This window comes from Lepidochelys olivacea (assembly GCF_965140295.1).
Source record: "Lepidochelys olivacea isolate rLepOli2 genome assembly, chromosome: 2".
NCBI lineage: Eukaryota > Metazoa > Chordata > Testudines > Cheloniidae > Lepidochelys > Lepidochelys olivacea.
The window spans coordinates 167805115-167833068 of record NC_140412.1 but is presented as its reverse complement, the minus strand read 5'-3'; the positions used below and the strand labels follow the sequence as shown (position 1 = coordinate 167833068).

Sequence of the window (27954 nt, the reverse complement as noted above, 5' to 3'; positions counted from 1 at the left end):
CACACACATACACCTACCTAGGTGTCTTGCAAGCACAGCGTTTGATAAATCTACTTGCTAGTGGTGAACACAAGAGCATCTCTCTGGCTAGCACAGAGAGGCCTAATCCAGGAGGTTTTTTATGAAGTCTAAGATGTAGTTTTAAGTGAGTTAATCTTCCATATATAAGCCTATGTAATGTTCTCTTCCCAAGGATGCAGAGAAACAGGTGCAATGCTTCCGCTGCGCAGATTTCCCTAATAGCAGTGTATTTCACAATACACCAGTAAGTTGCATTCAGCCATTCAGAACCCTACGGTTATCAGTAAAGTAACAAGAATATCAGCTTCTCTCTGCTGCTGGGAAAGCTACCAGAAGCTGCGGAGGCAGGTACCGCAGCGATTCACATTAAATGACCACCCAAGCACAGGAGTAGAGTATTTGACACCACTACCTATTGCGGGGGGGGGGGGGGAGAGGAGAAGAATGCTGAGCAAAACTAAGGACAGGACCATGGAATGGACTACATGCTTTGACAGTGTATTACCCCTCAACCTTGATGGTGGCTCACCCACCACCTTTTGGTACATGCAGGTTTAGTCCTCAGGAGAGTACAAGTTTAACAAGATTCTAGATTTAAAAAAGAAAAAAAAAAAAAGTCCAAAAGCAAAATCAGAGGAAGAAGGTGGTGGCAAAAGTAGTCTGAGAACAACCCTCGAATGGCATAGAAAGGATCTGCTCTGCATTCTTGTAATGGGAGAACACTAGCGTTCTAATGAGGCAGCTGGGGGAATTAACAGCTAAAAGCTCTGAGCACAGAAATAGTTGGCATTAACCCATGGATCTCTAGATGGACGAAGCAATCAGTGAAATGTCTCCAGCCTCATACATGGCTTATGGCTGCTTCCTTTGGCAGAGGAAGGGAGATTGGAATTCCGGTCAATATCAAATTGGGATATTAATTGGCACTATAAGTGTTCATTTAGGAAAATACGTGCTGCAAGTTCTAAAAATTCTGTTTAATGTGCGAATACATGCACAAATATTTAGTGAAGTGTGCGTAAAACATTCAAACTAATCACTGAGTTTTCCTCCGAATGACAACGTGGCTTCCCTCCTTTGGGAGACTACTTCATAGTCTCACATCTTACTGTAATTTACTATGTCACATTTTGTAGCTCAGTTTATTGCTTCTGATCTTAAGCAGTTTGTACAAGATCAACGATGAATTACTGAACTTCGCAAATTGGTGATTACAAAGCAGATATGAACACGTAAAGCACTTTGTTTTGCCAATTACTATTTGATTTTATTTTAGTCTTCCTAGTACAGAAGATGTTGTTGTTTGTATAGTTTTAACCATTGTTAATCTTTCCTATGAAATAAACAGACTTTCAATAGTTAGCACTGTATGGAGAAGCAATGTTCTTCTGCAAGACAGAAACGTGGTAGAAGACACACTGTTGTCAGTCTCTTGTCCCTTTCCCATGAAGTGCAAGAAGAATACAATTGGCCAGTGCTGGGGGCGGGGTCATGGGAGTGTGGGGGGAGCAGGGACCAATTATTCTGCGGCTATGGTTTGTTGCAAAATCCACCATTCGTTGTAGAATTGTGCAGTAGATTCCAAGCTTTTTAGAAGTTTCTAGCCCTGATGATTGTGAGTAAAAGACTTCACAGGTTTACTAATGCAGGCTTGTATCTAGTCTCCAAGCAGCTTGAAACAATGACATACAAAAACGTCCCATCCATCTCAACAGTGGGTCACATTCAGGCTCAGGGTGGATAAAAATCCATTATTTAAAAAAAAAAAAATCCATCAGCTTTATTTAAATCAGATTTTTTTTTTTATAAAATTGCTTTTTCCCCCAACAAAAAAGCAATCTAAAGATTGAGATACATTATATCTTAATTAAAACTAAGATATCTCATCATGGAATAGGGATTATAAATTTGAATTCTATAGTATGAGACAATATTTTCACGTAATGTTTAAGAAAAGTTTTGTGAAGGAGTTCCAGTCGTTCATGGATTAGGGACCCAATCTTATGGGGTACCACAGGCTTCTGTATAGATTATTTAGGTTAATCTTTCTATCTACTCAATGGGACCCAGTGCTCAGTCTAAAAGATACCATCAGAGATGCTTAGTTTTGCAGTTCTCAAACTGTGGATTTGTGTCTCCAGAGGTAACATGCTTGTTAACAGCAAGAATGTTTTAAATAAATAAAAATAAATACAAAAATAAATAGAGAGAGGGGGGTAAGAAATAACAGACCCCAACTCTATTGTCCCTCTGCAAATTTGTGTATACAGAATCAATCCCTTTCCTCCCTCTAAAAGTGCGAAGTTTCAAAAAGTTCAATGACTAGAAGATTGTTGTGGGTGGAATAGATCTGGACAAGGAGAAGAAGTCTGGAGATAATGTGAGAAGCGAAGGACATGCACTTGTTTTGTTAAAATCGTATAGGTTTGCTGTTGAAGAAAAAAAATCCAGAATACTTAATGTTGTTGTTTTAGTTAAATAAAACAATTTAAATGTCTGTCTGGTGATGAGAAAAGGAGTACTTGTGGCACCTTAGAGACTAACCAATTTAGCTGGTGATGTTCTCCTCCTAATACCTCATGGCAAGAAAATCCTCCAAATATTAATGATTAACCTGTTGAATTGGAGATAGATATTTATGAAGTCATTAGGAGGTGAACTGCTTCAATTACCTGTGGTAAATGAAATAACCAATCATTCATTTTCTGATATAGCTGTAAAACTAATCTGAAAACTTTTCTAAATAAATCACTGTTTACAAATGTACAGTGTGTTCCTTCTAAAAATGAAACCTACATCTAATTTGAGTTGTGAAAAATATGTATTAAGGTTATAACAACCAACAAGAATGCACGTTTATGTAGAAAACCATGATTAAACAGAGTCTTCCTGACTAGTGATTTAAATAATGATTTAAAATCAATTTAAAACAAATCCACCCTGTTCAGGCTGTATCATTAAGAAGCTAAGTATCAAGTTTCACAGGGTAATACTACTTTTCATAAACAAGTTATCCTCATCATGGAAAATTCCAAATGGACGTAGCCTCCTTGCAGACCAAGTGCCTTCTGGATTGATCTTGGCTAGGTCCTTAAGGCTGGATGTTCGGTCTATGTCAGTAGCTGGCAATCACCAAAGCTTTTGGGGCCCATGAGATCCCTGACCATGTAGCAGGATTCTTTGGTAAGAGAGTTTCATAAAATGTGTTGATCTTAGTAGGTCTATATCAAGAAAGCCACCAAAAGTGAACAGGTGCTGCTAGACAACAAACCAATGCTTCAAGAAGTGCTAAAAATGTTTCAATACACACCTGAGTAATTCCCATTCCCCTTTTTAGCTTGGCACTTGTGTGATTCTTTGAAAATATTCCATAGATAAGTTTCAATACAGAACACGTAATTTGTCAAACTTTTACTCTAAGAAATTTGTTTCCGTGACTTCATTCTGCTGCAACCTGCTTCTAGACCAGGGGCAGGCAAACTTTTTGGCCCAAGAGCCACATCTGAGAATAGAAATTGTATGGCAGGCCATGAATGCTCACAAAATTGGGGTTGGGGTGAGGGAGGGAGGTAGGCTCTGGGGTGGGGCCAGAAATAAGGAGTTCAGGGTGTGGAAGGGGGTTCCAGGCTGGGGCGGGGAAGTGGGGTGTGGCTGGGGATGAGGCATTTGGGGTGTAGGAGGATGCTCCGGGCAGAGACCGAGGGGTTTGGAGAGCAGGATCAGGGCTGGGGCAGGTGGTTGGGGTGCGGGAAGGGGTGCAGGCTCTGGCTGGGGGTGCGAGAGCTGGGGTGGAGCTGAGGATGAGGGGTTTTGGGCACAGGAGGATGCTGCAGGCTGGGATCAGGGCTGGGGCACAGGGAGAGGCTCAGGGGTGCAGGCTCCAGGCAGTGCTTACTTCAAGTGGCTCCCGGAAGCAGCAGCAGCATGGCCCTGCTCCAGCTCCTACGCATAGGGGCAGCCAGGGGGCTCAGTCTGCACACTGCCCCCTCCCCAAGTGCCGCCCTATAGCTCCCATTGGCTGGAGCACCGGAGCAGGGCAAGCCAGAGAGTCCACTCCCCAGTGGGAGCTCGAGGATTAAAAACAGCTGGCGGGCCATAGTTTGCCCACCCCGTTCTAGACTCCTACCTCACGTTACTGGGACTTCGAAGGGGGACCCTAAGTTCAGAAGAGAGACAGAGTAACCGGAATATATGGAAGGAAGACCCACTAGCCTAAAGGAAGAGGCCCAGAAGTCAATTTAACAGGGACATTGGAGAGCAGCTTCATGATGATGGCTGACTGGAGGTCCTAGAGGCCAGAATGCAGATATGATTGCATGGCCAAAACAGACCAGACTAGAAAAGCAGCCCACTGGCAGTTTTAAGCTAAGACGCAAGACCACACGCTAGTCATTCCCATCCCTCCTTTTTCTCCCCACCAAACCTCACCCACCCCCAAACTTTTTGATGGCTGGGGAGCAAGAGGAAAAAGAGTGAAGTGGAGCTGCCCTGGTATTCTTATACTTCCATACCAGTAACACCAGCAATTAAGTTAGGCTTTAAACTTTACCAACTGACCTCAGCCTGTGGAGTTTAAAGCCAATCCAAGAGCCAGTTATTCTGGCTGGTGCTATATAGTGCTTTACAATAGATATCAGTATCTTTATCCCAGTTATTCAGATGGGAAAACAGAGGTGCACGCACATGACTTGCCCAAGGTCCCTCAGCAGGCCAGTGTCAGAGCTGGGAACAGCTCTAGGTCACACTGCTTCAGTTCCACAGGGCTGCACCTTTTAACAGTTAGATATGGACCTGTAACGACAGTTACTTGGCACCAGATATGAAAATTCAACAGCAATTCTTGTACGCTGCAGCAGTACGGGCAGGGTAGAGAACTTGTGTTCTCTGGATTTCTGGACAGACAGACAAGCACATGACAAGAGCTGCCCTCCTCCTCCTCAATCCACACCCGATACCCATGAGAGTTCACCAGGTACACGTTTTAACATGCTTCAGATCGCAGTAAAGACCACTGAAAACACTGCGTCACGTAAGGATCGAGGAAGATTCTTTTTTACTTTGCTAGATTAGGCTGGGCAAGTAGGAAAGTAAAACTGAAAATCTTAGGTTTTAAAGAATACACAGCTTTGTGCACAAAGTCTGGTAAGCGCCTCATTAAAATGAGACCAATGCATATAGAAGCTTTCAATCTTCAGAAATCTATTTGCTCTCTAGGCTTTATTTTATTAATTGAAAGTCCATACTACAATGTGGTCTCCCTCATCTCTCCACCAACTTTTGATCATTGCCCTTCTCCCATTGTATTATGACCTGGATTTGCTACTTGTAACAGAGGCTGCAAGGCAGCTTCTTCACCCCCCGCCCCCCCCCCGCCCCCCTTCCCACACTGCCTTCTAGGAATTTCACAAGTCACTGCAGGAGGATTTAGACGTGGTAATGCTATTACACGCTGCATACTGAAGTATGAAATGAAGAGCACGGTCGCTTTTAAAAAAGGAGAACCCTCTACCTGTGAAGAGGTTTCTAAGAATGTACCGAGGTAGACACAGGAAAACTGGCAAAGGAGTAGGCAAAACATTTTGAACAGAACAGTTTATTTTCACTTTGTTATAGGTCAGCCTACTGCTTCAGATTACTGACTGGAGAGCTACAGGTTATATTCTCTTCCTAACTGGGTCCCTGACTAAAATAGTCATGTTATTTTTAGTATGGTACTTAGTATCTGGATTGTGGCCTGTACAACAGAAGCTGGCCTGTGTCACTCGCCATACCAGAAATTCCAATATTAAACATGAATGCACATGCCACATATCTGGGCCAACTTTTGTTTTTCCTCCATTGTGTTTAGTGACAGATTTTCAAGATTTAACACACTAACCAACATGCCAAAAGATGACACAGGCTTACTGATTGCATATACTGCTGCTAATGCATGTAATGTTTACAGCCTTTTCAATAGCCACAGCATGACATGAGAATCGCCAATGAAGCCTCAGGAGAAGGTTTCTTAATTAAAATAGAAAGCAAATTTTTCCGTGGCAGAATATAACAGTGTTAGCATTATAACTTATGTCAGGGGTCGGCAACCTTTCAGAAGTGGGGTGCCGAGTCTTCATTTATTCACTCTAATTTAAGATTTCGCGTGGCCAGTAATACACTTTAACGTTTTTAGAAGGTCTCTTTCTATAAGTCTAGAATATGTAACTAAACTATTGTTGTATGTAAAGTAAATAAGGTTTTTAAAGTGTTTAAGAAGCTTCATTTAAAATTAAATTAAAATGCAGAGCCCCCCCAACCGGTGGCCAGGACCCGAGCAGCGTGAGTGCCACTGAAAATTAGTTTGTGTGCCGCCTTTGGCACGTGTGCCATAGGTTGCCTACCCCTGGCTTATGTAGATGCTATGGTGTACACAAGAAAGGGCTCTAAAAGGGAACGAGCAAATCCTTTACAATGGGTATTTCCATCCTTCGGTCTCCCATTTAAACCACCCCCCCAAAAAAAAAAAAAAACACCAAACGTACAAAGCATCTTAATTTTAAATTCTGCCCGGTTAGGAAGTGGCATGTTTCAGACCTACTTAGTGTCAGAAATAAGAATGTTTAGCTGCTTAGTCTGATTGACAGAGTGTCAGATGCTACTTGCATCTGAGTTCTCTGGACCCAAAAAGCAGACAGCCTCTTAGCTAGTCACAGTTCGAATGTTTTGGTGTTGTGACTCCAATTTAGATCTTTCCATAGCCAATAAAAGCAACTTTGCTCTAGAGGAGTTTAACCATTTGTGGATGGTAGTAAAGTCAGCTTTCTAATGTAATCATAAGAAAGTTTAACAGCTTAAAAGAAGAGTCTTTCAGAAACATGGAACAAAGCACTAATATCTACTAAATGAATGCAAGGTTTGAAAGTAAGGAACACAGTTTAGCTTACAAGTATTCTTATGTAATCCCACTAATCAGTGATCTGATTCACCACTACCTTGCATCTTCTCTAGGCATTTCTGTCTGTGCGAAGCAGTTATATAATGCTACCAGATCAGAACAGTAGCATCACTCCTGGTTTCCATATAAATGTAACTACACAAATTCCAAGGCATTAGAGAATCTCAACCCAACTTAGTCTCTGGATTCTACCCTATAACTCCAATTCTCAGCTTTTAGGTTGCAACTGGGATGAGGGAAAAGGGGTCTGAATCAGAGTGCTGGGGACAGAACTATTTCTTCATTCCAAGAGAAGATACACTAGCCTCTTGCTTCTTTAGGCAGAGTTTTCCATGTTGAAAAAATACAGAGCTGATCAAAACTCTCCCTTGCACATATCCAAGAGGAGTCTTCCCCACTCTCCATCAATGAACTGGCAACATTTGAGACAGCTCTAATATTTGGGTCCAGAAAAAGAGGGGAGGTCTTGAGCAACAAGTAAGAAGATGTGCTGATACTTAGCATCCCTCTCTCTCTGGATTTGCTGGATCCATCAATAGGGATCTCATATTGTACTTGGATTGTAAATTCAAGGCAAGGACTATCTTTGTTAAGAGAGGAATGTTGAATCTCCACAGAAGACTTGCTTTGTGTAATCTGGAGAAAGAAAGCCAATGTCTTGCTTCAGACCTGTCCAAGGTTTTTTATGGATTTTCAGGGAAGCTGGGGCAAGATCCCAGGCCAGATCCTCTGGAAGGGGAAAAAGGATTGTGCAGACAAAGCTTGTTACCTGTGCCCTGCCCCCAGAACCTGTATCTTCTTGAAGTGTATTATAGAATACTGGGTCCTCTTTCAAAACTGTTCTATTACTTTGCAGCAGTCCTGTCTTTGCTAGTAGTCTCCACTCTGTATAGATCCTTTTCTCCATGGCATTTCTAGGTCTGGAGAGAGAGTTCTGTCCAGGATTGTAAAATGAAGGATTGACACAATCCCTTCATGTACATTACTCCCCACCACCACACCCCCGTTGCTACATGATTCTGCATTCAATGGGTTTAGACAACTAACCAACAGACATACCACACACAACATCTCATTATTCCCCAAGTATTGCTGAGCTGATCAGAACTACTGAGCACCACTTAGAGAAACTTTCAACCCAAATTTCACCAGAGTGGCTCAGGGAAGCAGCCAAGCCTTTTGGTATTGCCCATTATTAGTTTCAGGAGATTGAACGCGGCCCTTCCAGAGAAAAGCACATGGGTACAGCAGTGTTTGACCAGAACTCACCTTTTGAGCACTCAGGCCTTTTCTTCCAGTCTCCTTTCAAAAGTATTCATTATTATCAGAAGCCATTTTTGTCCCACAATGCCCATCTTGACTGCTCTGATCAGTTGTTTGAATGCCCCTGCCCAGCAGCCAGGTACACAACCATCCGCCCATCCCCCTTAGGAGTCCTGGGAATTTTTGAAATTCCATTTCCTGTTGGCTCAGTGTGGAGGGGTCTCATTGCATCTTCCCTGGTGGCTATGGTGGCTTATCACAGCAAATGCTCTCCGTCTTGGACCACTGCGGAGCTGCTGGATCTGATCAGTATATGGGGAGAGGAGGCTGTGCGGTCCCAGGTTTGCTTGAGCCATAGGAATTTTGATACCCATGGGCAGATTTCTCGAGGCTTGTGTGACAAGGGTATGATTGGAACACACTGCAGCGCAGATTGAACAGAAAGGAGCTGAGGTAGGCGTACCATAAGGCAAGGGAGGCAAATTGCCGCTCAGGTGCTTCACCTAAGACCTGCCAGTTCTATAAGAAGCTGGAAGCTATCTTCGGTGGCAACCCCACCTCCACAAGTCCCGTGGTTACTTTGGCGGGCCTGGAGGTGTCAGAAAGAGGACCTAACCTGGAGGATGAACTCATTGATGAGGAGGTGGAGTTCAACAACGATGTGGAGCTCCTGGCAGACTCGCCTGGTGGGGCAAGCACTGTTCACCACTCTGGAGATGTCTAGCCCGTCTCAGCAGTTGCACTCCAGCGAGCAAGAAGCAGGAGAGGAGACGCCTGGTAAGTGGCTGTGGTTTGTGTAGTGCGGAGGTGGGGACAGGGTATAGAAATGTACAGAAATGGCTGTGTTTCTCTGAGCTGGACGTTTCCCTGTGTAGCTAATTAGTACGACGGAATATGGTGTTGATGCACACCGAGATCTCAAGAATCCTCCAGAGAGAGATCTCCAGGAAAGTTTCCTGGAGGTTCTCAGCAATCCTCTGCCTAAGGTTCCTTGGCAGAGCTCCTTTGTTCCTTCTCCCATTGTAGTAAACTTTACCGCACCATTCAGCAATCACTTGTGCACGGACCAAAGCAGCACACAGGTGAGCAGCATAGGGACCAGGGCGGAAGCCACAAGCATGTAGTAGATGTACCCTCACTTCCATGCTTACCCTCAGCAGTGAGACATCGGCTAGAGTGACCCCCTGCCTGTGGAAACTTTTTTTCCCTAGTCAGCTGCACTGCAACCTTTGCAGAGTGCTTTTCTCCCCATGCGGAGCCCCACTTCCCCCCTCCCCCTCAACACTCACCATGCTTTGGGTGTTTGCGGAGATGTGTCCTTGCCAAGAGTCAGTGAGAAAGTGATTGTTATGTTACAAAAGGTGTATTTTACCGAAATGTTTCAATGCTCTGTGTGAACTTAATCATTCTTCTGCGGGGTGGATAAAAATCAACGATGTAAATAAAAAAAAAATCTGATTTTTTTGAGGAAAAAAGCAATCTTAATTAAAACTATTCTAGTTCAAAGATGTCTCATCATGGAATAAGGATTATAAATTCAAATTCTATAGTATGAGACAATATATTCATGTAATGTTTAAGAAAAGTTTTGTAAAGGAGTTCCAATTGTTCATGGATTAGGAACCCAATCTTATGGGATTCCACAGGTTTCTGTATAGATTATTTAGGTTAATCTTTCTATCTACCCAATGGGACTCAGTGCTCAGTCTAGAAGATACTATCAGAGATGCTTAGTTTTGCAGTTGTCAAACGGTGGATTTGTGTCTCCAGAGGTAACATGCTTGTTAACAGCAAAAATGTTTTAAAATACATAAATATATAGAGGTGAGAAATAACAGACTTCAACTCTATTGTTTCTCTGCAAATTTTGTACACAGAGTCAATCCCTTATCTTTCTCTAGAAGTGCAAAGTTCAATGAATAGAAGATTGCTGGGGGTGGAATAGATCTGGACAAGAAGAAGCCTGGAGATAAATGTGAGAAGGGAGGGACAGGCAGTAGAAACAGAAGTGAAACTGTGAGCAGCATATTCCAGAAGTCTTGAGGTCTTTCTGAGTGTAGTCTTCATTGGTTTGAGATCTACCATACTATTCTATCACTAGAAGGGAAAACTATAATGGCAGCAGGCTGTAAAAGAGACCCAGTTTGGGAATAAGAACCATTCAAGAAATACATGTTTGCTGATGATGTTTTAAAGAAAGTCACACCAGTGAACTGGTGGAAGTCACTTAAGCACTTGGATTCAGAGACTGTTGACGTGATAATCTCACTTTTAACAGCAGTAGCTTCCTCTGCCCATGTAGAAAGAATACTTTGTTCTTTTGAACTAATTCATTAAATCAATCCCAATAAATTAAGAAATCGTTTGGGACTTGAAAAAGCAAGAAAGCTTGTTTTTCTTTTCCAGATTATGAACAAACAGGAAAATGAAGGTGAAGACAACAGTTAGCTGCAGACGCCAATATTTTAAGTTTCTCATGTTGACCTGGTTGACACAGTCGATTTAATTTGTTTGTTTTAAATATTTCATTTAACTATTTTAGTTAAAAAACAACTTTAACAAAAACAAACCTGATTTTAAAAAACTTGAATGTTTAACTAAATTCAAAAATTCATATGCTTGTTTTGTTAAAATATTATAGGTCTGCTGTTGAAGAAAAATAATCCAGTTGTTTAGTTAAATAAAACAATTTAAATTTCTGTCTGGTGATGTCCTCTTAATACAGCATGGCAAGAAAATCCTCCAAATATTAATGATTAACCTGTTGATTTTGGAGATATTTATGAAAACATTGGGAAGTGAACTATCTGCGTCAATTACCTTTGGTAAATGAAAACCAAACAATCATTCATTTTCTGATATAGCTGTAAATCTAATGTGAAAAGTTTTTAAAATAAAGCAAAGCACTTCTAAATATGAAACCTACATCTATCTGAGTTGTGAAGAATATGTATTAAGGTTATACCAACCAACAAGAATGCACGTTTACGTAGAAATCCAGGATTAAATAAATAGAGTCTTCCTGACTAAAAGAAAAGGAGTACTTGTGGCACCTTAGAGACTAACCAATTTATTTGAGCATGAGCTTTTGTGAGCTGAGCTGTACCTCACGAAAGCTCATGCTCAAATAAATTGGTTAGTCTCAAAGGTGCCACAAGTACTCCTTTTCTTTTTGCAAATACAGACTAACACAGCTGTTACTCTGAAATCTTCCTGACTAGTAATTTAAATCAATTTGATTTAAATCAAATCCACACTGTCCTCCTGTGCATCGTTTCTTCTATTTCAGCAGATATGGCCTTGAAGGACACCGCACACACACCGGCCAAGTGTCTCCGCCAGATAAGAAAGCGCCCAAGATGGAGCAAAGACAACGTGTTCCAGGAGATACTGCACTTCTCCAATGCAGAGAAAAAAGAACACAAGGAGTGGAAGGAAGCTGAAAGGCTGGACAGAAGAGAAAAATCAGGAGTCTGTTAAGGACACTACTGAGCAGCATCTGCATTTGCTCCTCCATGACATCCGAAGTCCTTAATAAGGCTACAGACTGAGCAAATGCGTGCCTGCCCTCCCCTGCAGCACATTCAGAACTCTTTTCTGTACCCCTCCTCCAAAAAACCTCTCTGTCTGCATAGTCCTTTCCACTTTCCAGGACTTCTCCGTTTCCCCTTCACTCCACCCCCTTGAACAACTTTCAAAATGATAGCTGGACCTATACAGTTCTGAAAGTCTGCCCTTCCCTGCTACCTCCTTTCTCACCAAGCGGAAGCATGAGTGTGTTTCTTGTGCCATAAAAGCAAAGTTTTTGAACGGTAACTCATCTTTATTTGTTTCCTACAAATACATATACAGGCAGTTTAATCATTTGCTTACTGGAATGTAAGGCATCAAATGTCACCATTGCTTCCTAGGAAAACTACACGTAATGTAACATTGGCGCACCAATCACGGAGATACACATTACTGGTTCTCCTTTTCAAAGTGTTGCCTCCAAGCCTCCCTGATCTGAATTTCCCCCCTCTGGGCCCCTCTGATAGCTCTAGTCTCTGGCTGCTCAAAATCCAACACTCCACCCCTGAGCAAACCTTTCACCCTTAGCTTCACAAAGATTATGCAACGTACACCACATGGCTATGACCATGGGAATATTGTCCTCACTGAGGTCTAACCTGCCATAAATGTATCGCCAGTGCACCCTGAATCTGCCAAAGGCACGTTCCACTGTCATCCAGCACCTACTCAGCCTGTTGTTGAACCACTCCTTACTGCTGTCCAGATTTCCCATGGAAGGTTTCATGAGTTGTAAGAGGTATGCCAGGTCTCCCAGGATAACTACGAGCATTTCAAAATATTGGAATGTGTGCACCATCTATCGCCGCTCCACAGCTAGGGAAACCCATTTCTACAAAGCCGTCTGCTATTTCTCACACATTTCCCAGAGTCACGGTCCTTTGTATCCCTTCTCATAAAAATGCCAAGGCGCAGAGCAAATGAGGACCAGTGAAAAATGCCATTGGGGGACAGGGGGAAATACAAATAACAAAAAATCCACCAAATTTGTTTCCAACAATACTTAATGCAGTTTTTCCTCCAAGAACTAAATTGCTTTCATTGCTCTAAGATCTAGATACCACTATAACCATTAGATCCTCAACAGCACAGAACGTAGAATGCTCTCGGATCAAGAGTCCAATGATGTACTGAGCTAGCATACACAAGACTGAGGCTAGAGGCAGACTCCATACAGTAACACTGAAGCCTAGAAGAAAGCCCTACTGCCTTTCACTATCAAATAAGATTTTCAATTAAGCAAGACTAAAGGATGGACTACACGGGCAATTTACAGGGCTGCAACTTTCTGGCTCATGGGGTGTGAAAAAACACCCCCGAGTGCAGCAAGTTGCAGCCCTGTAAATTGCCAGAGTAGACAGTGCACCAGCTACGCCCCTTGTGGAGGTGGGTTTTTTAGAGCACTGGGAGAGCTCTCTCCCATCACCGCAACTACACAAGCCACATTAAAGAGCTGCTGCGGCAGAGCTTTAGCATTGCCAGTGTAGACTAGCACTTAGGCACTGTTCTCTGCTCTGTCATTCACATATGACCATGGACAACGGCATCTGAGGGATGATCCTTGGTGAAGTAACTTGAAAACCTAAGGATGCTAGTAACTATTATTTCCAGTGGTGTCAATCTATTTGAAAATGTGTTGAATCCGTCACATTATAACAGGTTTTAAAATTTCACTGAGTTTAAATTTTTCCACTTTTTTGTGCATGCTAGACATTTTTGTTTATCCACCACACTGTGTGGCAACCCTGGAATTCCCTGCTGGTCAAAATGCCACCGTAACGCAGGACATGACAAACAAACATTTATTCCAAAGTGACATCTTTGGTTTAGGAGTGACTGAAGTCTTAGATGTTAGTTACCTGCCTCACAAGTAGGATGTTTACCATACGTGCGGTCTGAATACTTGTTTTTAACTTGATACTTGTACATTTCTAATGTTTCCTAAACATTTAAGAGGAAATGAGGCAACAGTCACCTCAAAGAAGTTATCCTGTTCCAATCTGTGGAAGTTTTCAAGCAGTTCAGGAGACAAAAAGAGGCTCCAGAAGTCAAATGGAGACACTACTCAGACAAAAACAAGATGACAGTATTTGGCACCTTATTTTTCGGAAGCAACCTGCTCTGAGTCAAGGTCTACTTATCCTCTTAATATCCCCCCACCACACCCCCAAACAATAAGCTTTTATTACTTCTTAGCCCTATTTCACACTGTAGAGTCACACTTGTAGTCAAGTTAAATTATCTTCCATCACTGGGAGAAGAACAAAGTCCATTCCATAACATAAATTTAAGTGTTACCCTTCTCTTACTCTCCCCCAACCCTCTTCCAGTTTCTTTCCTACTGCTGCAAGAGATCACATGACCAGGGGAGACAGCGAAGCTAGTTGCACAAAGCTGTCAAATTGCACAAAACTGATTGTAAGGGAAAGTCTCTAGTGTATCTAGTCACCTTAGATGTTATAACAGGCAAAATAAAAATCAAACAGAAGTGTGATTTTAAATCAGTGCTCATTTAAATTACAACTCCAGGGTCAAATTAAGTTTCATATCTTCAGTGTACCCATGCTACAACCCTGAGCTAACAGTAAAGCAGTGATCTGGCCTACAGCATATTTTCTACTGGAAGTATGGCAAGGAGAAAACTTGGGGAGACTTAGCAGTTCTGGAATTTGAAGATGGCCATCTTTACTTATGATATAAGAAAGATTAAATCAGAGAAGGGCACGTGGACCATAACCATCCATCAGCACTTATTAGAACTTCATTTTCAGTTTATTATAGTAGGACACAAATCTATAGCTGGGGTCAGTTCCTGAAGTAGAGCCTCAAGACTGCTATGTATCAGCTGATGCAATCAAGGTCTCTTTACTACCTGAAAACAATTTAAAAAAAAAATTCTAAACACAAACTGAAGAGACTGTATTGAGAAGGTACTCCTGTGACCTAGTCTGTATTTCAAACATCAGCATCTTCTACAGAGATGATAAAGGAATCAACAGAAGGATACAGCTTGAAGAATATATTCAAGAACTTCCAATGACTTCCGTGTTGCGATAAGTTGAAACTGCATGTCCGCTGAAGTGCTATAGACAGTCAACCTTCCTGATTGGATGTGAGAGTAGGATTCAAAAAAAGACAGACACCTCAGAACATTCAATTTTGGAATTACAGAAGAATGTTAAAAATTGGCTGGATAACCAAAATCACAAATGAGGAGGTGAAAAGGATGAACTTTAAGAGAACACAATTACTGCAGACCCTAAGCAGAAGAATAACTTTCTGCTGGCCTATTGCTCATAGATTGCAGAGCAACCTGATTCCAGCACTTTTACTATCAGGCAAGATCACAGGCAAGTCAGAAAGAGGGAGAGAGCCAGCTACATCAATCATCAGATGGACTAATATCCACAGGAAAGCGAATGCTTTACTTTCTGTCAAATGTGGGAGATGTTGACCGCAACCTTCCAACCTCCATAATGGAGGCCTCACTTGAGGAGAGAATGCATTCTCCATGCAACAGACTTTCTTGCTGCAATGTGAATATATTACTTTTCATTGAAGTTTAGCAGCTCCTTTAAGTCCAAATTAGCTGAATGCCCCTCAACTAACCAGGGTTTTAAAGGTAAAACACATTAGACGCAAGTTAACTATCTTTGAAGTGTTCTCTCATTAGATACCACTGGTACACCCTGGCTTGCTTGAGGTCTAATAATGCATTGTTATGGTACTAAGTAATACAGCTTGCATTAAGAGTTTTGGTACTTCACAATAATGCCTTCTGGGAACAGCCAGTGGGGGAGGAGGGGGCACGACACTGTTCAGACAAATAATTTTGACTCCCATTTTTCTCCCTTCAAGCTTCCAACACACAGTTACTCTGAGGGCCCATTCAGCATTACTTTACTGGGCATATGTCATGGGTTGTATTTACCCCGCGCTGGCCCAGAAACCAAGGGGTTAATGCAGGTACTGCAGTCCAATGCTGACTGGCAGCCTCAAAGCGCCTGGGAAGACAAAAGGGCTGGGAAGCAGAGGCGTGGGGCCACTGCCAGAGGAGCAAGCAGGGTGGAAAAGGGAAGCAGCTCAGAGACAGCGCCCTGAGAAGGAATGACTAGGCCAACAGGCTGAAAAGCCTACAGAAATCTGGGAAGATAGGGAGTAGCTCAGGGCACAGCTGGTGTGATGGAGTCCTGAATCTGCTTGTCGGGCTTCATGGCCCTGAACTGGACCCCGGTGGAGTTGGCAGGCCTGGGTTCCCCTAGCAATCTCCAGAGAAACTTATCAGCTGAGTGGGTTTCCAGACCTCCTGGACACCAGGGCCAGCTGACCCCACAAGAAATAAGGGGGCAACCCACACATAGCAGTGGGAGTCAGGCAAGGGGAGCAGACTAACTACCTCAGCAGACTGAGTAAGCTCTAGTGCAATGCTCTGCCTGGCCAGAGGAGGTGCTGTAGTACTGACTCGCCAGCCCACTGCAGAGTTATATTTGGGCTTAAACATTCCAGTCCAAGTGTCTATACAGGCATGCACACAGAAAGGGGAGCTATGCAGTGTACCATGTGATAGGTAACTGCCTTTCAATTCTCAGACACTCAGCAATACCGTTGCTCTTTACGGAGCATGGCATATGCACCAATGAGTTCTTCGATGGCTGCAGAGTTTAAAGCGCAAGGGACAGTCCCCATCCACAGGTAGGGCACACCCATGCACTAGTAATGCTCTGAATCTGAGCAGCAGATTCTTTCCTCCTCTGACACCAGTCATCAAAATGTCTGATCCAGTCTACCTCGCAAAGACTCCTCGCTCCATCTACAAAAGCTGACTGCCAACCAGAGCGGTATTCTGCACTCCTTTCCCAGTCATCTACAGAGATTCCAAAGGCTACTAAATCATCTTTGCGAGCATCCTGAAATTTGCACAGCAATCTGCCTCTTTTTCCCTAGGCCCTTCACGAGCTTCAGAGCAACGCACACGCTTCGGGATCCTGTAATCCAGCATTCACTCGACAAATCCAAGCCACCCAAGTCTTTTCTCACTAATCATTGTTCCCATAAATACCAGCATGATTTAACACTTCAACATTTCTCACCCTGTCATCTTATTTGAAGAATTTTACACAAGCATCTGATATGAAAACTGTTTAGTCTTTGAGTATGTTTGGTGTAAGTCATCCATGTTTCTGAGCCATAGAGAAGAGTGGATAAAACCTCTCAAATACAGATTTTCACTTGAGTTGACAATTTGTTGTTGTTCCAGGCTGTCTTGCAAAAGACAGAATTTTCTGGCTGCTTTGATATGAATAAGCTCAGCATCAAAATCTACATTGCTGGTAACAGTAGAGCCCAGATAGCAAAATTTATCAACATCTAGACAAAATACCATCTAAGGTGATATCTGGAACTGTTTCTGAAGAGCCTTGGTACATAAGTCCTCAAGCTTATTGCTAGCCTAAAAATTTTTGCATGGATCAGAAAACTTGTTGTAGGGCATCAATGCTACGATCCACAAGGGCTGCATCATCTGTAAACAATAGGCCCCTTGCGATGGGCTCTCCTTCCTCTTTGTTTTAGCTCTGAACCTTGAAAAATAGAGGGTGAGATGACTGGACATGAAAGGCCTGAGAAATCCTAGTCTCTTTATGACCAGCTGGCTTTGTAATGACCACCAACAGTTTTTCCTCCATTTGTAGGAAGAGAAACAATTGAACGATTTTATTGTAGGCCACAATTATATGCATGTCCAACTTTGCCAAGACTAAAAGTTTAGTACGGCACCACATTCTTCAATCCTGCTGATACAGCATTTGGCAGAAGCAGCCCTATCTTATAATGCCATGAGAAAGTTACCTGAACCACAACCCTGTTGTACTTTGCAGTTTCATCATACTAAACATTTGATCTCTACCTACCATATAGGCTGCACACCTCTAGTGTCAGCTGAACTATTCTTTGGAATTGCTCCTTTGCCTTTAAAGCTTTGGTCTCACAAGTTTTTTATCCAACTTGACAGCAAGGATTTCAAAGCTTTTCCTGATCAGAATACAGAACAAGTGCAGTTCTCTTCCTGTAATATTCAGCCCAGTTTCAGTATCGCTATAAGGATTTTGCTTTAGGAGCTTAATTTTAGGCTCCTTTTTTGGAGGGAAGCCTTGACTTTGCTGTTTCTGCCTTACTGTTCTTCCTATATATTCACACAGTGACCATTTGATTTATCTGAGATGCTTTGGTATCAGAAGGAGGATGGAAGAACTATTTCCCCAATATGTGAAATAGTGTTGATATTTAGGCTTTATACCTCACACAAAATTCAAGTCTGCTGCTTGCTGGAAGCCTTCTAGGATATTCTGTCACCCAAGGAAGCAGCACATTTGACAGGATCTGAACTCCCTCTACATAGGCAAGAGAAGGGGTGTTAGGAAGACAGGAAGGAAGGAAGGAGGCTAAAAATTAGAATATGTACCCCGTTACACACATTTTAGAAGACTGGACAAACTCTCACTAAGGCCGATCCTGTCTAAACTGCCACCCATACCACACTACAGAGGGCGTAAGCGGCAAGTAACATTTGATCTCTTCTGTTGCTACAGCTGAGCTTTTAGCCCTCCTTCTCAACTCTCATAAAGCTTTCAAGCAAACAAAATGGGGCTCAAGTGAGATATTGCTTAACTGTCCAGGGCTGTTGTCTATAGCAGTTTGTTAGAACATCCTGCTAAATAAAAAGAGTGAAAGCCTCTGATTCGCAAAAAAGTCAAATACAATCATCACTGTCCTATTGTTTCTGATCAGTTTTAAAAGCCAGGTAGTTTGCCCCCTAGAAAGGCCACGACTATGGATAGGTCTAAACTACAGCTAGAAGCTTACTTCCCAGAAGAGCTAGTCACCCGCTAGCTCTGCTTGGAGCTAGTATTCTAAATATAGCATATTAGTCAAACAGGTTGGGACAGCCTCCCAAGTACATACCCAGGGTATCTGGGTGGGTTGGTATGTGGGCAGCTAGCCTGAGCCCTCCTCCCGCCCCCCCCCCCCCCCACCTGTGGAACCACAAGCATACACTGCTATTTTTAGCATGCCAGCTCAAGCAGAGCTAACACATGTCTACCTGCTCTGGGAAGCATGCTTCTAGCTGTAGCGTCACTATTTTCAGACAACTAGAAGTCGAACAACCAGAAAGCAGAGTAAAATTCAGAACTAAGGGCAAATCGGCCTCAACTTTTTTAAATGTACTTATTTGTCTGTTTCATGATTTCCTGGTGCTAAGAAATTCGGTACCTTTGTTAGAAGACAAGACAAATCCAGTATATGGACACGATAGTTCCTGAGTTCTTGCAGGGAGGGTTTTTTAAAGCCACTCTTCATAAAGAGATTGAGACAGATCCTCCATCAAAACAGTGTGCAACTGCAGGTCTTGTGTAGTTTAGGCCCCACAGGCAAGATCTGGGTGTGTCAATCTGGTAGATAAACTCAGCAGCTGTCTAACTCTCCACAAAATAGCCAGGGGGAGGAAGCATAAAGATCCTTCACAGCCTTTAGCCTAATGGTTAGGGTGCTCACCCAGGATGTGGGAGACCCTGGTTCAATTCCTCCCAGTGAGAAAAAGTGATTTGAACAGGGATCTGCCAACCTTAGAGATGAGCACCCTACCCACTGAACTACAGAATATTCTGATGTAGGTCTGTCTCTACTGCTCTTGTTGAAAAGTAGAATATTAACTAATTAAATTGAACCAGAGAGAGAATCACACTATAGTCTAATGGGTGGAGCACTCACCGGGGAGATTGAAATCCCTTCTCATCAGGCAGAGGAAAAAACTGAACTGGGGTCTCCTACATCCTGGGTGAGTATCCTAACCACAGGACTAAGGTTATGAAGGACATCCTCCTTCTCCATCACCATTTTGTACAGAGTAAGGCACCTAAGGTGCCTGACTCAAGGAAAGGGGTTCCCAGCTGTGGGCTGCAAGCAGAGATAGCACTGAACTCCACGAGAAGGGTATGGTAAGGACATACCCTTCTTATCAGCAGTGCCTACTGGCAGTGCCTCACCTAGCATGAGGCCTTTTGAGGATCACATTCTAAGGTGCCTATTTCTCCCCAGTCTTTGTACAGGCAGCCTAGGCACATACTGAGGCTTTGCCGATCCCATTAATTTTCCATGCACCGAGAAGTTAAGCATTGCAACACCCCTTGTCACCAGACCATCATCTCTCCTCACAGATGTGCTGCATCTGAATCCTGCCATTGGGAAGTCTGTGTTCAAATGCTACTTCCATTGGCCATATGCAAAGTGAGCACAAAATGCCATAGAGTTACAGCCGGGGAAAAAAGCAGTCTGACCCACTGAGAAGTTGCTTATTGATACAAGAACAATTGGTCTAGAAAATGCAAAGTCTTAGTTATGACAAAGAAACCCTTTCACTTCTCAGGCGATGCTGGTAATATTAACAGTAATGCAAAAGAATCACTCAATGCACAAGGCACTTCTAGTTTGCTAGGAGATGGGAGTAGAACATATAGTAAAAACCAGTTAGCGCCAAGGCCCCCCTAAATGGATTTTATTAGCAACATAGAGTTGAGCTAGAACAGAGATCAAATACCCAGTGATACTTTTCTGAAAGGCAGTAATCATAAGGCTAAAGACAACAGGAGTTTCCCTTGCACAGTGTACTAAGCTTCTGAAATTTTAGCTTTTTACAAGTTTACAATCTATGCATATATTTTGACATAAAGGAATGACTGATTCCTCTTCTGGAATAATGTTCAAGAAATTAAAATGTTACCAGTTTAGTAAGCGAGACCATCAGAGTATTTAGCCTCAGTCCCCATTCCCTTTTCCCCTTCCCAAAGGTTTAGTTAGGAGTAAAGGGTAGTTTTGGTGTGTGAATCTTAAAAGTTCAATTGCTTGGTTGAGATTAGTTTCTGAACATTTTAGAGATGAAGTCAATAAGTTGCCTGAATTCTGACTTTTGCCCTTCACCTCTGGAATGTTTCAGAAACCAGTAACACTGACATTTTTAGTAGAATAGCTAGAAGTTAAGCATTTTATATGCACTAAGTAAAGCATAAAAGAAAGAGTTAAGTCATCCATCTGGTAAGGTTAAGGGGGAAAAAAGAGCGACTACAAAAGGTAGAGGAGGAGTGGAATAACGAGGCTTTGAAGCACCCAATTCTTTGCCAGCAATCAAAGAGTTGTCATATAAGAAATATTTCGAGCAAGCTGCAAGACAGATTTCTGGATACTCCATGTGATTCAGTCCAATTGCTACTTCCCAATGAAAAACACATTTAAGTTTTGAAGTTAGGCAAAATGTCATCTTAATTGCTCCAGGAGAGGAGATATTCTCTCTCACAAACACAGCGAGGTTCAGGGCAAGAGTTTCAGGTTTTTGTACAGTGATAGCAATCAGCACTTAAAAATTATCTAGAAGCTATTTAATGGGTTGATTTTTTTTTTTTGAAAGCGCCACTAATTTGTGTGTGTTGTGAAACAACGAAGAAAATTATAAGTGCCATTCTTAAAACTGCTAAGGCTGCAACTAAGATGGCAAAAAAATAGAGTCCCTAGATTATGGGCAACAGAGACCCTATTACATTACCGAACAGCACTGCATTTTCTCATCATGGTGATGTAATGGAAAGTGATATTGCAGAAGACTGCAGCATCATTCACTCCTGACTCAGTTACAGCCCTCAGCAACCACAAGCTCATATTCATAACATGCCCTCAACACTACCCATCTTTACGTTAGTCTTTTGGCATCTGTGTCCCCTACTCCTACAGGACAGGAGTACTTTGGTCAGTCTATTCAGCAAATCAGCTGAAGTATGACAACCGCAACTGTTGCTTTGTAAGAAAGTTTCATCCAAGCCTGTCAAAGCTTTGGATCTCAGGCTCCTTTTGCTCTCACTGGACGGCTGAGCATTTCCTCCATGGCATGCTCAATACAGCCTGCCAGAAAAGTTTGATTTCCTATTTTTTCCTGCTGAGAACTAGTAGAAACTGGCATTGATTTAGGTTGGGAAGAATCAGATGCCAGTTTACCAGTAGTTTAAGTAAACATATGTTTACAATTACCTCGTTCATCATGACCTACTTGTGTGGAGTTGCCTTTTTGGAACTAGTTCATGTTTACTGACTCTGGTCTCTGAACAAAGCTGAAACATTAAAATTTACTGTAACTGAGAGAGCCATTGTATCAGTACCCTGCTTGAAAAGTTAGGGCCATAGGCTTCTGAGACATAAATGGATACACAAAGCAAAGACAACCACCACATTCGGTTTCTCAGGTAAAGCTGCAAACTGAGTAGAGCAACTGGGTCTCCTGGGCCACAGTTAACCCTAGCATGCTGGATAGGCAAGCATAAGCAATATAAATGACCCTCCGACATCACCACAAAAAAGTTCTCTTCAAACAGAAAGGAGGTGCCAGCTGGTCCTTTGAAGAGCTGTATCTGCTCAGACTTGTCCCCAACAGTCAAGAGGGGACATCTCATCCTGCATTTTAAGATACCTAAAGAGTAAGTCTGAAGCAAGCTACTGCAATAAGAAGATATGACTGGAAGGATCATATTGCATTTCCCCATTAGAAATTTCATAGGGTCAGACAGTTCAAATTTCAAAAGAATAGTTTCTCTGCTTTTCCTAGCTTGGGTGCTGATGGGAAAGAAATTCTTATGGGAGAAAAATCTTTATTTTTTTACATTGAAAACCCGTTCATGCATCCTTGTAATAAATTAACAGAGGGATAAAACAGAAATGCCAAGAAGTTAATACAGCAACACTACCACAACCCATTAAGTTATACAACATTACCAAATGGTCTTTAAAAATGTTTACTCAGTCTAATTTCAAGTAAACATTTTAAAGTAAAGGAATCAAGTTTACAGCAGTTCTTATATCCAGTGATAGCTTTACCTAGACAAGTCAAATGACTGAGTACATCCAGAGTCCTGCAAGTGCAAGTTAGTACAACCCCTTAAAGCCCTCCGGTGTTCCATTCCCTTGTATGACTGACAAGGGAGCTTTGCTTTGCATTCACAGTTAGGCACAACCACCTCAATATATACATATCTAGATTTGTGGTGTCTAAGGGGAAAACCTCAGTGAAGCTGGTTGTGGCTCCCAGCCTAGAGAGGCTCTGCAGTATACCAGCTGCTAACAGTCTCCAATTGGACATCGGCTAGCTGGGGATTGTCAAATAACATCCTCCCCCTCCCAACCAGTGTTGCAAAGGCTGCTGGAAGAGATGGCACATGGCCTAGCTATACCATCTCTATGCCAGCTGGCGACTCCCCATCTTGGAAGAAACCTTCAGCTAGGGAGATTCAGCTACTTTTAGCCTTTACTCGCCAGTGGACTGCAATTCAGGATCTGGCCCACAGTTCACAGGAAGACCTACAGCGATTCTTGTTAGATTCAAAGTCATTTAAGTATGTGTGACACAGGGTTGCAAATGTGCTTTACATATGACTATACCAGCTGTGTTCTAGGAACAGAACTGAAATACAGATATCCATTTTACATTTAGGTAATGCTTTCAAAATAAATACAAAAACACTACTGAAAGCAAGTCACGCCTGGGTTAGAGGTTAGAAGCAAACATGCACAACAGTAGGGGAGAGGATATTTTGACTGACAAAAAACCAAGGAAACTCACTAGAACATCCAGCCAGAGCAAACAAGATCTACTTTAAGAACAAAGAGTGCAAATGAAGTACAATATTAGCGGGTGGGGAGGAGGGAAGAAACAATAAACTTCAGGCATGCGTAGGGGTTTGCTTCCATACACTATCATTCAGAACAGATGTTACCAAACATTACTTTTTAGTCTGTTCGCTCTGTGTGTTGTGCAGCATATTTAAAAACTAGATTGAGCCAAGCAAGTTTTGATATCAAAGTTTATTCATTAGACTACAACTGTACATCTGGAGACCAAAGGCAAGTGAAAGAGGAATATGCTTCTTGAACAGTCACATCTCTTCCATTCAGACCTTGCTAAGGAAATTATGTGCATGTTCTGAGCATTCTGGATCTCTCTTCACTCCTCTTCCCCCTATCTAAATGAACTGAACTGAAGCAGCAGTCAGGGCTGTTATTTACACCATTTAATGTTGCAGGCACACTTTCTTCTTCCACTCAGGTTGTCTAATCTCCATATTTTTTTTTTTAAATAAAACGTGTCCTCATAACTCACTCGTCTTAATCCTGGGATTACCCTTGTTGCCCTTCTCTGTACCTTTGAGTGCTGTAAGTGCAACTAGCCCATGAATTTAACAATAAGTCAAACTGAAATCTTATAACTGCTTACTGATCCCATCTCCTACAAAAGCTTTGTTCAAAAAGATCACTCAAGCACCTCTGTGAAGCGATACAATTTCACTTGACTATTAAATTCAATTTTAGAAATCCAACATTCCACTCCCACCCTCTTCATGGTGCCAATTGTTGTTTCTCACTTTACATGAGTAAAATCATGAACAAGTACAGAATTGCTCTGTGAACCTTGATCAGTATTCCTTTGACATACCAGCAACATATGTTCCCAGTTCAACAAATCAAAACATTTTACACAAAACACCACTGCAGATAGAGTGGTGCTCCCAACTGCTGAATCAGCACTTTCCATACTACTTCTAAAATAAAATGTTATGTGGATTTTAAGGGGGGGAAAAGTAGGATGGGGGCTGGCAGTTTAAATCCGCAGCAAAAGAGATTTTGCAACAGTGCATCTGCCAAACCAATTAACTGCAGACTTTCTTTTATAAGATGATACAGTTCAGGTCCCAGTCTGAAAAATCGCAAACGACGTATAGAAAGGGAGTCCATGTAGAACAGCTTTCTGCTGCTCTACCTCCAATCATGAGTCGGAGGTGGGGGAGGGCAAGAGGAAAGAAGGTAAAAACCTCTCTCTCCAACCCAAGTCTTATTTTACAATAACAGGTTACAAGAAGCTACCCAATATTACCCAGAAGCCAACAAAATGCTGTCCCGCAACAATGTTCAAATATTCCCCTTACTCCCAAATACTTGTTTTGTCAGCTACCTTCACAGATTTGCAAAACGGAAAAGAAGGAAGGTGGCAGCATCCAGGAGTGGCACTTTTGTGAGCTGTCCTTTGCCTCACTCTTCTTGCCAAAAGAGAAAAAATGCAAGGAATAGGATTTCAGACCTAAACTTTTAATACCTCTAGGAAAAGCATAGGAAAAGAAACAGTTTAGCTTTCCTAAGACCCTGTAAAACAGCTGCAATTCCAGATAAATACTTAGAAAGTACAAGCCAGTAAGTACAGCACCCCCGAGATCTGGTGCAAGTGGAAGATCAAGCTGGGAAAAGAACCACGTTCACAGATGGATTAAGAGCATGGATCTTAGTCCTCAGAGTAGCAGCCGTGTAAGTCTGTATCCGCAAAAAGAGCAGGAGGACTTGTGGCACCTTAGAGACTAACCAATTTATCTGAGCATAAGCTTTCGTGAGCGACAGCTCACTTTTGCTTAAATAAATTGGTTAGTCTCTAAGGTGCCACAAGTCCTCCTGCTCTTTTTGCAGACCTTAGTCTGTGGCTCAAGATCCCCTCTGATCGCTGCAGTCCCAGCCTCCTCCCCTCAAACACACTTTTCTTTAGGGCTTGAAAGGATCTCACATCTGACAACGAAATGGTTCAAATACGCGCACAGACTCAATGACTCCCCCAAGGGGCTAATAAAGGTCCAAACGAGAGAAAAGAGAACACAGCAAACTACTAACAACTGATTCGCAGCATTAAACTCGCCTGAAGTCTTGTCACTCTGGGGTGGGGGGGAGGAAAGTGGTTCCAGTTTTCCAGCCCAGTTTAATTGGGAAGTTTTGAAAGCGACCAACTAAATCCGAAGCCAGAGAAAGAGAATTCAGCGCACTCCTCCCCAGCTCTAAATCTCGGCTACTAAGGACCCAGCACACAAGCTCCCTAGCCGCCCTCTCTATATATACGCACACGCGCGCTGTCCCCTTGCAATTTAGCCCCATTGCCCCCGGCGTCCTCCCTCACCCCGGAGCGGAGTGGGAGCGCCTTAGCCAATACATTTGGCATTTGCGGTCCTGGACCTCTCTCAACAGTTTGTTCCTGCAGGACCCCCGAGATTCCTCAGCTTTCCCCCCTCGCAAGAGGCGCATGCAGGGGCTGGGGTGAGCATCAGACCTCCCCCCGATTCTCTTACCTGCTGCCTGCGGTTCCTCTTTCGCCCTCGTGGCCGCCCTCCCGCTGCCCCCTCCCCCTTGTGAGAGCCTCTGCGCGTCCGGCTCCTTCTGTCTCGCTCGCTCCGATCAAGTTTTGCTGCGGTGGGGCCGGGAGCAGAGCAGGCAGCGGGGGATGCTATGGGGAGACGGGGCAGCTTCGTAGCGTGGACCGGGAGAGGGGGAAAGTTAGACTCCCAGCGCACACGCCAAAAAAAAATACGGTGCAGGGGGGACTCTGCCCAGAAAACTTCTGCCCACGCCGCCGCGGCGCCTGAACCGCTGCTGCGGAGCCTGCGCCCTCCTCCAGGTTCCCGGTGTTAACACGGGGCTACGTCCCCCTGCCGCCGAGCTCTTGCTTCGTACTCAGCTGACTCTCCAGCTTAGGAGGCATCATCTCTCCGCCCCCTTCCCCTCCTCTCCCCCTTTAATAGGCTTTAAACCCACCTCCCACCCCGGCGCCGCCTCCACGCAGCCGCAGCCCGGGCCATTCCGCGCCCCAGCCGAGCCGCGTCCCCTCCCCGCCCCGCCGGGCGCGGGCCGGGGAAGGGCAGCGCGCTGCTGGAGCGCGGTGCCGCTGGAGTTCCCCCCAGCCCGGCGCGGGGTTTGCTGTCCAGCCTCTCCGCTCCCTGCGCCCACCCGCCTCGAGCCCGGCGAGCGGCTGTGCTGCCACAAACGCGCCCGAGCCCCGCCGCTTGCGCCCCTGCTCCCAGCGCCCCGGGCCCGCTCACACTCGCGCCGCTCTGGGACGAAACAGGCACGTGTGCGTACACGCTGAGCTGCTGCCTGCACCCCCCCGCCCCCAACGCCGTCCACACACAGACACGCACCCCGCCCAGGCTCGCTTGCATTCCACCACACCCGGGGTCCAGGCTCACACTCACCCACCCAGCGCGCATGCATGCACTCTCACTTGGCTCTGGCAGACCCACAGCTATGCGTTGCTGGCAGTCATCCTCCTTACACTGACTTTGCACACGCATGCACTCTGCTCACCTACACTCCTGGTGTCACAGTGACTTACACTTGTGCTCGCTCTCACCACTTACAGCCGCACCTTACACGCTCACCATTCACTGCTTACACACACCCAGCTTCCTCGTGTATGTTGTGCTGACAGAAATATTCACACTCACTGGGATGAGGGTTGGCCAATGGATGGTAATGCTGTTTCACATTTAGCCCGGATAGAATGGATACAAAAACAAAATAGTTAGATTTGTGCTCTCCAAGAAACAGAGTGTGGTTATTCATGAAAAAGGAAGTTGAAGTGCTGCTGTGCAAACAAAAAAGCCAAAAAACGCACCAGAAGCAGCCCGAGTGGCTGCATCGGCTGGGATTAAACCAGCCAGGCCAAACTTCTTAGCATCTATGCAGAATTATCCTAATTCATGACAATACAATATTTAAAAGGGATATTAAATCTTGTATTTCAGACCCTAAAAATGTCATGTTTTCTTTTTTAAGATTATATTATGGTTTTGGTCTAACTTGATTTTTGATCTCCCATTTCCTACCTTTCGTGGATGTTACAATTTGTTTTGCCAGTGCTTAAAAATTTATTAAGGTGAATTTGGCCCCCACTGCAGAAGCTTTCACCCCACATCTGCCCATCACCTGCCCAGCAATTAATTCTGCTCCCTAATGCCTAAAAATTTTGCCCGCACATGAGCTTTGTCCCCCACTTGCACCTGCTTCACCTCTGCTTCTTCAAATTAGCCCTGTCATTGCAAAGCTACAACCCAAGCCAAACTCTAGTAGAAATGGGCAGAGTTAAAGACTGCAATTTGTAACGGTTAGAGTTCAGAGTGAAGCCTATGTAGGGGCTGATTGTGCAATATACACCAACTGTAGGGTTCTTGTCACCTTCAGAAGCATCTAGTTCTGGCCACTATCAGAGTCAGGATACTGCACCAGAGGGATTATTGGTCTGATGCAGTATGGTAATTCTTACATCCCTG

The 27954-nt window shown here is 43.5% G+C and overlaps 1 protein-coding gene across 1 annotated transcript in view; it reads right to left on the bottom strand.

Annotated features, from left to right (window-relative positions):
* Positions 1-26381, bottom strand: part of GRB10 (growth factor receptor bound protein 10) — a 201595-nt gene extending 175214 nt beyond the window's left edge. Inside the window, exon 1 of the mRNA XM_084622039.1 lies at positions 25978-26381. The gene's annotated coding sequence lies outside the window, so the exon portion shown is untranslated. The remainder of the gene's footprint in view (positions 1-25977) is intronic.
* Positions 26382-27954: the final 1573 nt, after the last annotated feature.